Source organism: Podarcis liolepis (genome assembly GCF_965112155.1).
Source record: "Podarcis liolepis genome assembly, chromosome: 2".
NCBI lineage: Eukaryota > Metazoa > Chordata > Lepidosauria > Squamata > Lacertidae > Podarcis > Podarcis liolepis.
The window spans coordinates 20,791,854-20,808,785 of record NC_139555.1 but is presented as its reverse complement, the minus strand read 5'-3'; the positions used below and the strand labels follow the sequence as shown (position 1 = coordinate 20,808,785).

Sequence of the window (16,932 nt, the reverse complement as noted above, 5' to 3'; positions counted from 1 at the left end):
TTGGTCCTGCAAGGCAGCTCGGGCTAGAAACTAAAGCCAGCTTGCAAGGCATGCGATGATTTGTTAGACATACCCTGATCCACCTAACACCATAAGTGTGTGACCACTACTAGCACAGCTCCCTGCACCAGGGATGGGATTGCACTTATCGATTAGATGCCCATTTTGTCTCAAATGCTTGTTTGCTGTCTCAACAAGTCATAACACTGGCAGACCCATCTCTTGCGGATTCTAGCACTGATGAGGTGGTTCAGAGCCACATTTCCAACTCAACAATTTAGCTCCAACTGATCCTGCCTAAGACCGATCTATTTCTGCATCTTTCCAGTGCTAGGCTACTACGTGGCTCTGCAATCCAGGCATGTAGTAAAACAGTCACATAACATATGCTCTACTCTGCACAGGCATACTGGACGTAGCCAAGTAATTCTCATTTTGAACACACCTACTGGGTAGTTTGTTTGAGCTGGCCTTTTGCAAAAGAGCTATGATGCCACTAGAGTCATCTGCACCTGGGTCACAACCCATCTCCTCTTAAGGCAAAAGAAGTTCAGCTTGGGAAAAAAGGGCCTTTTCACAGACCAAAATGACACCACCTTTTCATAAAACCAAAAAAATCACGTGAGCTTCCATTTGCCACATTGCCAGCAGCAGGGTGGAGGCAGCAGTTATCACAGATTATCTTGGGAAAGCAAAACAGGCTGCTTTCCACTGAGGCAAGTGACCAAGAAAGGGCTTTTGCCCATGAAATAACAGCCATCAACATAGGACCTCAATATGCAGAAGGAAAAAGGTTAATGGTTTTCCTCAATCAAGTTTGCTGTGAGGAACGAAGCTTGAAAGCCAAGACTGAAAACCACAGGAAAACAGTGGGTCTCTTTGGCCTCACTGATTTTTTTTTTTTGGGGGGGGGGGGTTGCCTGCACAGTGCAATGCTTTTCACTACATGTGAGGGAGAGATAGAAGCCAAACCACCCTGCTTCCCTCTGATGGTGTTTTCGTTCCTTCAAGGGCAGCTTCTCCTTGCAGCCCTTGTTTTCTTGAATGTAAGAAGTCTACCATCCTGTTCTCCTAGTGGCAAACCCGATACCCGAGGGAAGCCTGCAATGAGTGCAACAGCACTTTCTGTATAGAGGGCAAGGCGTAGAATCACAGAATCATAGAGTTGGCAGGGACCCTCACAGTCTAATAATAATTATTATTCATTCATACATACATACCCTGCCCATCTGGCTGGGTTTCCCCAGCCACTCTGGGCAGCTCCCAGCAGAATATTAATAATAATAATAAAGAGATAAAACATCAAACATTAAAAACTTCCCTAAACAGGGCTGCTTTCAGGTGTCTTTTAAAAGTCAGATAGCTGTTTATTTCCTTGACATCTGATGGGAGGGCGTTCCACAGGGCAGGCACCACTACTGAGAAGGCCCTCTGCCTGGTTCTCTGTAGCCTCACTTCTCACAGTGAGGGAACTGCCAGAAGGCCCTCGGAGCTGGACCTCAGTGTCCTAGCTGAATGATGGGGTTGGAGATGCTCCTTCAGGTATACTGGGCTTTAAAGGTTTGAATTGTGCTCAGAAACGAACTGGGAGCCAATGTAGGTCTTTCAGGACCGGTGTTATATGGTCTTGGTGGCCACTCCCAGACACCAGTCTAGCTGCCGCATTCTGGATTAGTTGTAGTTTCTGGGTCACCTTCAAAGGTAGCCCCACATAAAGCGCATTGCAGTAGTCCAAGCAGGAGATAACTAGAGCATGCACCACTCTGGTGAGACAGTTTGTGGGCAGGTAGGGTCTCAGCCTGTGTACCAGATGGAGCTGGTAGACAGCTACCCTAGCCCAACCTCCTGCAATGCAGGAATCCTGTCCACAGCCATCCCTGATTGGGCTTGAACCACCAACCTTCTGGTTAACAGCCAGACATACTGACCCACTGTGCCACCTAAGGGCAGGTTGTACTGATGCCTGCCATTCATTTTTTGAAGGTGATTTGATTATAGCTACATAACTTGTGTGTGTGGAAGGGATGGGGTTTAATTGTTTATTATCTTGCTTGTCTAAAACTTGGATTCCTCCCACCCGCTCCCCGCTGGGATACAATTTCAGCTTGGAGAAAGTGAGACCCTGGGTTGTAAGAATCTGGTTTACATTAGACAATATGTGAGGCTTCAAGAAATACTGCATCAACTCTGTTACAGCCAAATATTTGTTTTGGAACAGAGAGCATTTTGGTGGGTAATCATGTTGAGGGTTGTTTCTAGAAGTCTGCCCAACATTTGCAAAGTATCAAAATACCTGTTCCCTTCCATGGAGAGAGAGAGAGAGAAGATATTTTTCTCCCTCTAGCCTCTGTTTCTAAGCATTTCTGCTCTATCGAGTTCATTTGCACACCAGGAGTAATGTTTAAATTGTCTCATCGCCACTCCATCCCATCTGCTCCCAAGGAAATGCAAGTTCTGTAATCAGAACAAAATTATGCAAACACAAAACTTCTGTTATCGGCACAGTTTTTCCGTGGGAAGTTCATGCTGCTCATTTCACTTGGAGCCTAATTGCCCGAGTTTCGTAGAATTTGAGACGTTATTGCAAAGATGTGGGGGTAGCGACAGCGGCAGGTAAAGAATGAAAACAGTTTTGCAGCGAAGGGCTCTGTATGGATCTAGAGCAAAGGCAGCCATCCTGAGCAAGGTTGGCTCCCTTTCAAAGGATGGAAAACCCGTGCACTTAAAGGTAGCATAAGAGGCAGAAATCAACTGGCGAGGTTTTTATCTGCAGGAATAGGAAAGATTTCCACCTGTTGAATTTTGCCTCCAGCGCAGTTGTGAAAGGCACAGAGCGGCTTGTCAAAAATAAATGGTAGGGCCAACATCAGGGGCCTGTATCACTGCCCCCTCCCTGCTCAGGAAGCTGCCCTGCAGTCCCCTGGACTGCCCTACTATCCCCCTCTTTGCTGTTGCTGCTTGTTCTCCTGCCCACTCCGTGTGTGGAAGTGGCACAAACAATGATGAGATGCAGCAGCAGCATCCTCCACTTGCCCTGCACTCTTCCTCAGGGCAGTGGTATGAATCGGGCCTGGAAGAAGAGGGCAGTGGTGGTAGTGGCCAGAGCAGAAGGATCAAGCCCCTCCTCAAAAACAAAACAAAACCTTTGGAGCATTGAGAAGCGTCAACTTGAACCCTGATGCCTGAACAATCAAGTTTTCAAATGTAGCTCTGGGACCTCTGCACCTGGTGGTGGCAGTGGCTAGCTACTGGAATGCTGAACTGTAATAAAAGTCCTGTTGCTTCTTTGGGCAGAATTCAGCTTTAGATAAGCAGACATCAGCTGATGCAATGGGACTTCAGCTTCCTCCCTTCTCTCCTCAGCCTGTGAAATGTACTCTAGACTACAATTTCCATCATGCCTGACCACTGGTCCTGCTAGCTAGAAATTATGGGAGTTGTAGTCCAAAAACGGCAGGAGACCCAAGTTTGGGAAACCCTGTCCTAGAAGGCCCCTCTGTTGGGATTCCATTCCACCTTTTGCTGCAGACATGGAATTGTTGTGTGTCACATGCCTGTTTACATTCCAGGACAGATTGCTGGCGTGAGCGGAACTTCCGCTCTGTATAGCTGTTGTTGTTTTTTCTCTCTCTCTGAGAAGACGGCAAGGAGAGACGACATGTTTTTTTGGCCTGATTTATATTTAATAAATGCGTAGTTTAGTATGTATCTACAGCTTCAAGCCTCTTCTGTTGCGCAGTATATGCTGCTGAGTAAAGTGTGTTCAAGTCTGCAAGCTTGAGTCACTGATGTAGGTTGGAGCAGAGGTCGATGAAGCTTCGCAGCACGAAGGCAGAGAGGGAGACATTCCAGCTGGGGCCAAGCCAGCTGGCCTTTTGACCCCGAAATGCTAACACTCCAGAGCAGATTTTGAGGGTGCTCAGAAGGCTGAAGATGGAAAGGTAAAGTGTCATGAAGGGAGTGTCATAACTCGGTTTTACGGCATTTGCTGTGCATGCAGAAGGTCCCAGGTTTAATCCCCATGTGGGGCTGAGGAAGGCTCCAGTCTGAAATCTTTGAGCACCATTGCCTGTCTGTGTAGACAAACTGTGTAGATGGTCTGACGGTCTGGCTCCACGTAAGGCAGCTTCCCTCTGTTCCTGTGTTCATTGGATGCAACTCAAAATTCTGCGCTGAAGCAAGTCTGTGGTCCAGAGGTCCTATGAACCATCAAGAAGCAGATAGATTCATCTCTTTGTCTATAAACTCCACAGTTTGCCAGGTGAAAACGGTGACTTTTGGAAAGCAATGCAGGAAGGAAATGCAAGATTTCTCAGGAATCGCAACAGAGGTGTCAGATTTTGTACCAGGTAAACTACATCTTGTGAAGTTCTTCTGCGTGTGCATGGAATCACCCCACGTCTTGCAATCTAACTGATCTAATCTTACCTATCTCCTATATTGCGAGGGGGGGATTGCACATGAGAATATTCTCAAGTTACAACCCTGCAGTAAAGGTAAAGCGACCCCTGACCATTAGGTCCAGTCGTGGACGACTCTGGGGTTGCGCACTCATCTAGCTCTATAGGCCGAGGGAGCTGGCGTTTGTCTGCAGGCAGCTTCTGGATCATGTGGCCAGCATGACTAAGACACTTCTGGCGAACCAGAGCAGTGCACAGAAATGCCGTTTACCTTCCCACCAGAACGGTACCTATTTATCTACTTGCACTTTGATGTGCTTTCGAACTGCTAGGTTGGCAGGAGCTAGGACCGAACAACAGGAGCTCACCCCATTGAGGGGATTCGAACCACCAGCCTTCTGATTGGCAAGCCCTAGGCTCTGTGGTTTAGACGACAGCGCCACCCATATCGAGATACATGCAGTATCAAGAGGCAAATAGACAGATCAAGGCAACGCACGAGCAATCCCCTAATAATAAGGACCTCATTGTCCTCTCGAACCCTGCTTTGCACCTGCCTCTCACCTAAGGCACATATTGGAAGGCTGGGCAAGCAGGTGGCTCTTAGCACAGCAGCAGCTGCCTTCTCCTTTCCCCCTGTCGACACGTCTGAAGAGCAGCCTGGCTGAGGCGCAGCATCCAAGTTGTTGTCACATGTAACAAGCCTGCCCTTTGTTTTCGAGAGGGGAGACATGCTTGACCTGGAAGCGGAGACTCCGTCTCTACAGGGGATCCCACCGCCCTGCTGCTCGAGCTTTGTTGCGCTTGCAAGACGCTGTGTGAAAAAGGCGACCTGAGCAGGCCATGGCTGCCAAAGGCAAGTTATGGCCCCCAACAAGGATCCCAGTGAATAATGCCTCTTGCCGTAATTAGGCTCCAGCTCATCTCATCATCACCGATGGTAGCAAAGTTTAGTTAAACAGCTTTGTGCTTTATCTCTGCCTGCAGCTGTTGCTGTTTGCTTACGATGGGGCTGCTAGCAAGTGCATTTTTCCCAACAGTCTTTTTTGTGGTAGAGAAAGAAAGAAAAGAAAATGCCCTGCAAGACAGCAGGAGCAAAGGAAAACACATGTTTGTTTTTGGCCAGTAAAGGAAAAACAAAATTTCGGGAAGATTTTTTTTTTTTTAACCCACAGCCATCAGGATAAAAAAGGAGCCCTCTTGCCAGCACCATAAACAAAACAGGCTGCAATCCACATGCATATGTATGAGAGATAATTCAAAAGGCAACATTTATTTGACTGCTTTTATAGCTTTCTTCTGGAAAGCAGTGAGTGCGGGTCTCAGTTTCTCTCTCGAAAAATATATTAATAGTTATGCCAACTGAATAATTTTCTAGGAACGTTTTGTTGTTGCTGTTGTTGTCCATCACATCAGCTTGCTTTTGAGTGACCACTGGGTGAAATGGAAATGGAATCCAACAGTTTCAATTTCATGCGCTGGTCACAATTGTAATTTGTATTTCTGTGTTCTTATCATCTGAGCACCAACTTTTAGAGTCCGCCTCCGCTTGGTGCCCTTAACATTTCGTTTGCTTCATTTCTTGTTGTCCCTTGTTGTCACTATATCTGCTGTACATACATGCTTCTTTCTCAAGAAATAGCCTATTTTTGTTGTTGTTGTTTTTAAAAAACAACCTAAATATATGCATGAAGAGCTGTGCACCTACTTTGCTGGTGATGTCCAAAATAACTTCAAAGAAGTTGAGGCATCTCTCTGAAATGGTGAAGCAGTTGGGGTTGACTAGAAGGGTGTACATACAACCATATTAAGAGGGAATATCGTACTGTACTAAGAAAATGTGAAGAGTTCCTAACAATTTCCTTTTAGAAACATATTTCTGATGTGATTGAATCCAGCTTTCTTTCTTTCTTTCTTTCTTTCTTTCTTTCTTTCTTTCTTTCTTTCTTGTTGGTGCACAGACACATTGATTCCCAGATTAAAAAAACGAAGGTTAATTTATGGAAAATTAAACCAAAGCCATTAAAAATTAAGAGATAGGCCAACCACTTCCTCCTACTTCACAAAGAAGTAGCTGGCCATTTCTAATTATCCCTGAAACAGAAAGCATCACGTTCTATCAAACTCACAGGGATGTTTTATTTAAATGCTTTTCTAGGTTACTAAGTAGTTTTTACTAGTTATTTGAATTCTTTGTTAGTGACTGGTATCAAGAGACCCCCAACTGAGGCCAGAGCTCCTTTGTACAGGAAATCCGTAAGACACAATCCATCCCTTAAGGACCTTTCCTATGAAAAAAAAGACAGACAAAAAGAAACAAGAGGCTTAAAGAGGTGATGGAGTGTACTAAAGGTCACAGAAGGAAGGTCAAAAAGGCAGGGGTGGGGAACAAAATCTTCCCTAAATGCTCCAAGTATCCAGTTGAGTTGCTTTATCATGTGGTTTTCTGTGGCATTTGGAAGTCCAGTGTGTGTTATATTATGTGCAAAGAATTGGTTCGCCACAGTGGCAGGCAGAACAATTCAACAGCCCCCAAGTGACTGCTACTTCACTTACACCAAATGAAGTGTTACTTTATTTAAAGTTTTTCAGTTGTACAAAACATATCAATAATAAAACTATACCTGAAGGAACGTCTCCACCCTTATTGTTCAGCCCGGACACTGAGATCCAGCGCCCAAGGGCCTTCTGGCAGTTCCCTCCCTGTGAGAAGTGAGGTTACAGGGAACCAGGCAAAGGGCCTTCTCGGTAGCGGCACCCGCCCTGTGTAATGCCCTCCTATCAGATGTCAAGGAAATAAAGAACTATCTGACTTTTAGGAGACATCTGAAGGCAGCCCTGTTTAGGGAAGTTTTTAATGTTTGATGTTTTATCTCTTTTTTATTATTATTAATGTTCTGCTGGGAGCCACCCAGAGTGGCTGAGGAAACCCAGCCAGATGGGCAGGGTATAAATAATAAATTATGATTATTATTTATTATTATTATTATTAGACCGCTATGTCACAGCTAACACAGTTGCAACCCTATGTCAACAAGTGGCAGAATCAACAAGGGCTGTAGAAAACAACACTCCCACAGCACCCACCCCTGGCAATTCTACCATCCACTCATCATGACGAGGCTTACTAGCAACACTTTAATGGTCACCAACTTGAATGGCTTTTATAGCTGGGACAGCTCACTTGGTAGAGTATGAGGCTCAATCTCAAGGTTGTGGGGTCGAGCCCCACATTGGTCAAAAGATTCCTGCATTGCAGAGGGTTTGACTAAGATGACCCTCGTGGTCCCTTCCAACTCTATGATTCACACACCGAACCCTGTGTGACGCACACCCAATAAAACGGGAAGCTCTGTAGAAATGAACTGTCTTGGATGATGTCACCACAGTACATAGCTGCTCCCAACAGGAATCTAATTAAATTGTCTTCCAGCCAGAGCCTCACAGCAGACCATGACTCTTAACCCTGCACTGGCTTCTTGTTAGATCAAAAGGAGACACAGCACACTCAGAAGCAGAAAGATCTCTCTGAAGAAAGAACTGGAACACCATTTTTTAAAAGCTTAGACTCAATAATATGAGCAGATATGCCTCCATCTCGCTGGGAGATGGATAGCCTAGTGAGCTGAGAGTGATAAGCCATGATCCGAGTCCCACTCAGGATGGTGTTTCTTTCCTCTGCCCATAGAGGAATTTTTTTTTCACTGGAATGCTATACAGTGGTACCTCGGGTTAAGAACTTAATTCGTTCTGGAGGTCCGTTCTTAACCTGAAAGTGTTCTTAACCTGAGGTACTACTTTAGCTAATGGGGCCTCTCACTGCTGCCGCGCAGCCACACAATTTCTGTTCTCATCCTGAAGCAAGATTCTTAACCCAAGGTACTATTTCTGGGTTAGCGAGGTCTGTAACCTGAAGCGTCTGTAACCCGAGGTACCACTGTATTCACATGAGGTCCACAGGCAAGTTTCCCTACAACATAAACTGCAAGAGGTTCTGATACAGCAAAAATGGGATTGTGCTGTTATCTTCTTGGCCCACATGGCAAACCAAGTGGTGCTGACCTTTAAAGCCCTAAACGGCCTCGGTCCAGTATACTTGAAGGAGCGTCTCCACCTCCATCGTTCTGCCCGGACACTGAGGTCCAGCGCCGAGGGCCTTCTGGCGGTTCCCTCGCTATAAGAAGCCAAGTTACAGGGGACCAGGCAGAGGGCCTTCTCAGTAGTAGCACCCGCCCTGTGGAATGCCCTCCCACCAGATGTCAAAGAGAAAAACAACTACCAGACTTTTAGAAGACATCTGAAGGCAGCCCTGTTTAGGGAAGTTTTTAATGTTTGGTGTTTTATTGTGTTTTCAATATTTTGTTGGGAGCCACCCAGAGTGGCTGGGGAAACCCAGCCAGATGGGCGGGGTATAAATCATCATTATTATTATTATTATTATTATTATTATTATTATTATTATTATTATTATTGGAGTATCACAGGTGGTACCATTAAACAAGGGAAGTACTGTACAAAACCTCACAAGGCATGTTGCCACCTCTCTCTCTCTCTCTCTCTCTGATTTAGTGCCACAGTGTTAGCTTGGGAACTTGCAGGGCAGACATGGTCCTAGTTCACGACCATGGAATCAGCTTACAGTAGTTTAACCTGGAAGTCACTAGGGTTGAAGCGGCAGTGGCTAGGTCACTACATTCCAGTAGGGTGTCCCAGTGGCAAACTAATCAAGGTTGGTAAAAAGGTATTCTAATATGGCTGAGAATCTGGGGGCAGCGCCAGGTCCAAAGATGATTCTGCAGCTGTGAACATGTTCCCTGGTCCCCTCAAAAACAGGCATTGCTCACACTAACCGGCCCGCCACCTAACCAAACGCTGCTGTGTGCCTTTTCTCCACCGCTAGTTTAAGCCCATCAATCAAAACTTCTCTCTTCTAGCTGTGCAGCAAGCCAAGGGTAAAGCGATGGTGCCCTGATCTTGTTTTGAGATGCTGTGAACAGCTCTGATCAATAATGTTTTAACAATTCGCAGCTGGCGCTTGCTTTTCTTTCATGAATATTGATAAGAACATACAAAGGCACACGTGTAATCCACCCATATACAGGATGTATTTTGTATCAATCTCTGTTTTCAGCGCCACAAATCTTTCTCTTTTCTTTTTTTGCGGGGGTGGGGTTAGCCGATCAAGCATGCTGAGTCAGTCAAACAAAACTGTATTGCTCGCGCTTCAAATTCTGCTTGCAAATCCATCATGCTATAATATTTCTTTAAATAGTCCATAAAAGAACATTTCCCTCTCATTTCATTTAATCCGCCCCCCCTGCAGATAATGTGGTTAAAAAGATAAAATCCAACATAAAATTGCACGTTACCCACTGGAGCACATTATGTGGGAAGGTTGGTGCTGGACCTCAGTGTCTGGGCTGAACGATGGGGGCAGAGACACTCCTTCAGGTATCCTGGGCCGAGGCCCTTTAGGGCATTAAAGGTCAGCACCAACACTTTGAATTGTGCTTGGAAACGTACTGGTATATTAGAAAACTTATCACTCAAAAGTAAAAACAAAAACGAAAGAAGCGGCTACAGGTAAACAAATACCTGTGTGTTGTTAGGATATTTCCGTTCCACCTTAAAGGGAGCAGGCTTTGGGAGTCACAGAGTCTGCGCATGTCCTATTCACAGGATGTTTATGTTCTGATATTCCTTTCGTTTTCAGATGGTCAGAGACGCTGACTGAGAATGGACGTGTTTTCTTTTGTTCTGTTCATGTTCTAAATAAAGTCTGTAAATATGCTTTTCTGCTCTTCTGCGGTGCAAGCTTTTGACTGTGCTTTCTGCTGAAAGAGGGTGCACCAGCCTAGGAATGTGGCTAGGAATTTCCAGAGGCTTCGGGTCCCTAACTGTTGGATCTGCGTGACTACGGGAGGCCGATGGACGTCCAGAACTCTGGCTTGGGGGCTCAGATGGACGTTATCTCCCTGGCAGTTTCCCAACATGTGTATGCCCACAACAGACCTCAGGTGCGGCATATGGTGTGCAAAGGGTTAAAAAGAAGTGCAACCATTGCTGCTGCTCCTATGACTCAATGGGTGGGGTTTATGTTGTGTTTGGCTTTTCTTATGTCCCTCTACCAGTTCCTTTCTATGTAAGCTGGCCTTAGTTACTCCTGTTTATCCTCTGTTGAATAATGAACTTGTTCTGCTTTTCTATTGGAGTCTGCTGTGGTGCCTGGTTAACAGAAAGGTGTGAGTAGATGCATGATTAAGAATATTACATCAGATTTCCAGAACTTATGCTGGGTGGGGAAGTACTGATTGAGGGGAGAGGACAACAAGACAGAGTGCAAATCCATTTCATCAAGCACTGTCCCACTAGTGTGGATGGGAAACACTGAGACAGCGTCCAACCGAAAGTGCTCATGTGTGGGCAATTATGCATGAAAGCAAACACGGAAAGAAACTGGACCTGGGAGACCCATGTGCACTGCAACACTCTGGTGCATATGCAGCCACTGTGGAAGGCTGAGTTTTAAGCTACAACTGGAAGTCTCCACTAGGAGAACTGGATCTCTAGTCAAGGCAACACAATCAGGACCTAGAGATTGTCACCACAGTTCATAACCAATCCCTCCATCCAAATAACTGAGCTAAAACACTTTTACCTGTGCAACATGGCGGTGCAATTAGGCAATTTGAGACCCAGACATAAAGTTCAGGGGGGTGGACCACTCTATAGACAGTAAAGAATATAGCTGTTGCCTTCAGGGCTCCTTTTGCTCCTTCTGCTGAGTGCAGCGCTGGACCTCTGCCCCAAAGGCAACATGAGTGCAATATGGTTGTCTTACTTGCTTTGCCCTAGTGACAGTTCCATGCGCTCCTTTGGAGGCCACTCCCGGGGTCCTCCAATTTTTTGGAGTGCTCATCAGGTGGTGGAGGGAGTTGCTCTGGGAAGAGGAGGGGCCTCAGAAGTCTGGTTGATGCACCGTTCAATCCCTTTCTACAAGAAGGAGGAATTTGTGGGTCTTTCAGCCACATAGCCTTGTTTTGTGTACCTTAGAGGTCATCCACGGGGCACCCTTTCCCCCCTTTCTCTAGAGAACTGTGAGCTCTGAAAGCATTAATGGAACTGCTCTTGTTTCAATGGAATGCTTTTCATCTAAGGCCCGGTTGACACGCACACAATCGTTTGATTTCTCATTGCTTGATAGCTCACAAATGACTGTGTGAAATGACTCCATGGAACTGCGTTTAATGAAGACCCCTGCTGACTCTGGCCAATGGCCTTTCTAGTCCAGCATTCGGTTCTCCCAGTGGCCAACCAGAAGCCTGAGGGAAATTTGCAAGAAGGAACTGAGTGCAACAGCATCATCCCTTCTTCTGATTCACAGCAAGCAGCAGAGGCAGAACATAGTCTTATCCTCCATGAATCTGTGCAGTCCTTTTTTAAAAAGTCATCCAAATTGAATGCCATCACTGCCTCTTGGGGGAGGAAATCCCATAGATGCACTGTGTAAAGAAATCCCTCCATTTGTCTGTCTGGAATCTTCACTGGATGTCCCTGAGTTCTAGAATTATTTTTGTGAGGTTGGGGGCAGGGAGAAGCATAAATGTTATTACCACGAACTTCTGTTTTCAGAAGTATTCCAGAAGGCATTCCTTATCTTCAGGAATGCACCCCAGAAGATGTTGGAAAACTTGCCCCTAGCTATTTTCTCCACACCACTCATAATTTTACGTACGTCAATCACGTGGAAGTTCTCTCTGCAGTGTTTCGTTTGAGATGGGCTCATTCCCATGTGAAAAGTCACCACTTGATATCACAGTTGTCAAGTAATTAGCATGCGCGCACATAAACCAGGTGACCGCTAACCTCAGAACATTGCCCACAGACCAGCTCCAACATCAGGTGAATTTAGGCTGCAACCTCAGGCACAGTTAATGCTGGGAGTTAAGTCCCACTGAATCCAGAAGAAAATACTTCTGGAAATTTTATTGTCCAGAATCAGACTGCTACGTTGGCACCTCCAGATCTGAACTCGTCCACTTCAAAGCTTTATGTGGTGATGAGAGAAGACAATGGTAGGCTTCAGATAGATGGAAACATCCTTGGAAAGACGTCCAACATTCAGTGGTGCTTCCAATGAACAGTGGCCCCATTTCCTATTTAATTTGAAGCTTCAGTGTCTGTAGGTCAATTGACTAGAACGGCAAAAATGTAAATGAATGGGTACAGAGGGTTAGGTGTGATAGGAAATCAATGGTTTCTTGCCACATTGGTTCAATAAACATGTAATGAAACTTTCTCATTTATAGGAGGGATTGTCTGGGTCAGAAGTTGCTTGTGAAAAGCCTTCTTTTCAAAACCAGTATCTTAAACTGGAAGTGGGGTTCGCCTGACAGTGTCAAACAGAGTGGCAGATGCAAGGGATTATGGCAGATTGCGGCAGACTTATCATGCCACCGTTTTCCAATGTTCTCCTGAGGACTGGCTGCAGCTTTGAGGGAGCAAGTGCCCTTTGAAGAACTTTTTTCTTTAGTCTGCCCTGAATCTTCCAAAGCTTGGCTTCGCTGGGTGTCCGCACGTCCCACCATTATGAGTCTCCATGCCACACAAAGTTTCCTCCATCAGGCCCCTATCTTTGCTGATGACCCAACTGGCTTACCTGACATTGCTCAGTGGACACAGAATCTTGAGGCGCTGCTGGGGGAATGAAATGAAGCATCCTGAACAAGAGCACTCTACCGCTTGCTGTAATATTTTCTTGCAGGTCTTGCTTTTTCATTTAGGATAACCTGGTATCAACTCTGTGCCATGAGCATTCTCTTGTTGTGAGCCTACAGCATGTGAACCCAGAAAGCCATTGAGGATGAGAGGAACAGAAGAAGAGGTCATGGTCTTAAAAAAAACCAGCTGGAGCTGATCAGTAGTAGGCATGCTCAGTAGACTCTCAACCCTCAGCAAAGCAGGATTGGCAGGTTAATCCATTGTATTTTAGCTAGTGATCATTTCATCTCCCCAACAACTGAAGCTGGCAAATTCTACTGCTGCTGATGCTTTTCACTATGTGCATAAAAACCATTCACAAGACATACACAGTCACACGTTTATGTGCTCATCATGATTCTGCTTAGTTTGCAATTTAATGAGGTTATTCATGTAGTCCTGCTGAGCTTCTTGCCTGGCTAAGTAAAGAAAACTGATACAACAAGCACAGTAACATTCCTGCTCTGCTCATGGGGAGAAAAACAAATGTGTAAGGAACAGATTGAGGTGCTGGAGCCTGAGTTTAGCTTGACCAAAGCAGGCTGAGCTCAGAAAGAGCTAAACCCCAAAGACACAAAGATGAGACCTCCCCTTCAGAAAGACAGGGGCTGTAATCTTGCACAGAGTCACAGCCTTACCCTGTACATGTATACTCGGAAATCTTGCTCGTCTAGCCACTACATTATACTGATTCTCAATTGATGTCATTCTCCTGTTACTAGCTTTTCCTCAAAGTAGGTACAGGCAGCAGCTAACAGCGAGAGAGGGATGTTTGCCAGTTGCCTGAGTATGTGACCACAAGGAAACTATGGCAGATAAAAGATTTAGAGCAGCAGCAGCAGCTGGTGTGCCCTCCATAGGTTGTTGGGCTCCATCAGCCGCAGCCAGCATGGCTAGTGGCCAAGGGTGATAGAAGTTGTAGCCCAGCAACATCTAGGAGGCACCTCTCCTAATTTATGCTTGCGATCACTAGCTTTAAGGCCAGCAACTAAACCAAGATGGAAGGGATGCCACTCATACCAATGAACTACTGAATTCAGCTGTTAACATACCTGCTGCAGAGGAGAATATGGGTGTGTGTGGAAATAAGAGACTGCTACAGAGAAAGGGTGGGTGTTTCTTGGGGTGCTGTGAGTTTCGGAATGATGGGGATCATATTGTAAGGCTACCAGATTTTTTTCAAAAAGGTTGTAATTTTTATTTAAAAAAAGGTTGTAATATCTTCTCTTCTGTGGTCTCCTCTGTTGCGTGGCCTTCCTCTGGGCCCTGGCCTGCTCTCTTGGGAGTGCTAGCCACTGTGGCGTAGGCTCAGTCTGGGCCTGGGCTCAGCCACGTGTCCTTGCCCTCCTGGTGCTCTCCTACCTCTCCTTCTCAGCAGCGGCGGCTGCGGAGCAGCAAGGTCAGGGCTCCCCTTTTTCCCCCTCCTTCCTCTTTCTCTCTCTTCCTTCTCCTTCTCCTCTCCTCCTTCTCCCTGCATTGGCTCCAGGGTTTTCCTGGCCCTGGAGCGCCACTGGGCAGTCGGCTGAGTGCTCTCGCTCCTGGCTAGATTTGGGTTGTGGGGTGTGTGTGCCAGCGGTTCCCCCAGTTGACGTGCCGGGCGTCCCTGGTTCCCCTTCGGCAGGGGCGGTGGCAGTGGCAGTCTCAGCAGCCCGGAGCCAGTTGGCTCTGGCTAGCTTCAGGAGCTGCTTGCTGCCGTGGCACCCGCCATTTTGCCTCACGTAAAGTCCCCATATGATGTGTCTTGTGCCGTTGAACCAATCATGCAACATTCATTCCCTACTAATAAATCTACAACACTTAAAATATAAATCTGGGGACATTAAATGAAATCTGGGGACATTCTGGGGACGGATTTTGTCCGGGGACAAATTTGTAAATCCGGGGACTGTCCCTGGGAAATGGGGGTGTCTGTTAACTATACCATATTGTCAAAACAGCCGTTTCTTACCGTTCCAGCAGCAGAGCATAAACCTATCTATGCCATTCCAAGTGTGATCTTGTTTGCAAGCAGGGACAGACATTCAAATGAAATACTGCTAGCCTTTGCAACAGGAGGAATTCAGCCCTGTCAAGCTTGATTTCAGCATCGAAATTTTTAAAAAGAGGTTTCAAAAATTAAACCAACCATATCTTATTATGCAAGTCATAAAATGCAATTGCCAAATGGATTGCTTTGGGAGTTAGGCAGATTCCCAAGTCAAACTGGAGGTATGGTTTTGCGACTGACCTACAGGCACACATTTTAGGTTAATCTGCAGGTTCATAGAATCGTAGGGTCATCTAGTCCAATCCAAGGTTAGTCTGTCTGTCCTTTTGATAAACCTCTATACACAGTGGATTATTCTGAAGCAACTGGGCTGCTTTAGGCCTTCAGCACTCTCACAGTCAGAACTCCACTTTCATTTCACCTTACAACGTGGGGTCTATATCTATTTTTCTTTACCACATATGTCCATCTTCCTCCTCTTCCTCCTCCACCTCTGTCTTTCTCCTTCTAAAACTATGTACAACAACAGCAACCACCACCATGCAAGTAATGGTGGGATCCTTGGCTCTTACGCAGGTCCCAGTTCAGGTTTTAGATCATGGATCTAGGCCAGAAGGCACGCATGTTTATAAGGACACACTTTTGTAAATGATTGGGAGGTTCCAGATAAGGTGCTCTGGGTTTCTAAAAGCAGACTGAAATCTAAACATAATAATTACCAAGCAAGTATAAAATAATGTAAGAATGACTTTGCAAGTATATTTACTCAGCAATTCATCTCTATCAATTAGGCACACAAGTATGCCTCAGAATGCAGAAAAAGATAGTGCAAGAATCATCCTTGAGCATTGCATTTTCTCAAGGGTTTGCTTTGCTAAGACTCCCCTGAAGAAAAACTGTTATCTTGCACAAGAAGTGGGTTGCAAAAAGACCAAGCATTTTTGTTTTATTTCACCTGACCTTTGTGGGAAAGACATTTGCTCTGAAAAGACTCTCCTCCCTGGAAGAGAGGGGAGTGATTGTGGGCGGGAGCCCGAGCACCGCCCCTAGCAGGGGGCATTAGCCCCCTGCCTCCTCCTCTCACCTGGCTGGCGCCCACGCCCCCTCGGCAGGCATCCAACCAGGTACCTTCGAGGGGGCGTGTTCAGCAGTCTTTTGCAGCAGCGCCAGCCTCTCCTCGGCCTCATTCTTCTCCGTCCTGCTTGGCGGGAGGCCATGGCACGACCCCCGGTGACATCAGGGGAGAGCCTATAGTTGGATTAGCATCAACAGGCTCCACCTACTAGTGAATAAACACCCTTGTTTTAGACATCCAATGCCTAAGCCAATACCTTTTCACTGCTGTAATCAATAAAGTTGTGGCCTTTTCTTGCCCATTAATCTTATATCACGTGTCCTTGTGTATTTATTTCACATCGCGGGGGTCGGGTGCTCGAACCACAAACACAGAAGCTCTTGGCAGGACATTTTGAACCAGAAGCCATCAGGTCAGTTATCAAGAAGGATCTCCAAGTTTCCCAATCAACAATATCCTCACTAACAAGGTCCAAACCCAGCCCTGAGCCAATATGAAGTGGTGGCAGTGGGGGGAAGCATTTAAAAACATAAGAACAGTCCAGACCAAAGTCCTTCCTCTTTTCTCACAGTGGCCAACCAGATAGCCTTTGGGAAGACCACGAGCAGGACTTCAGCACAATAGCCTGCTGTTGTTTCTATACTGGCAGATATTCAGAGACATGCTCCCTCTGATTCTGGAGGCAGCATACGGCCATTATAACTAGAATT

General features: G+C 46.0%; 1 protein-coding gene across 14 annotated transcripts in view; it reads right to left on the bottom strand.

The window, feature by feature from the left end:
* The window catches only part of RHBDL3 (rhomboid like 3), a 140,685-nt gene that overhangs the window by 54,303 nt on the left and 69,450 nt on the right, over positions 1-16,932 (bottom strand). The window lies entirely within an intron of this gene.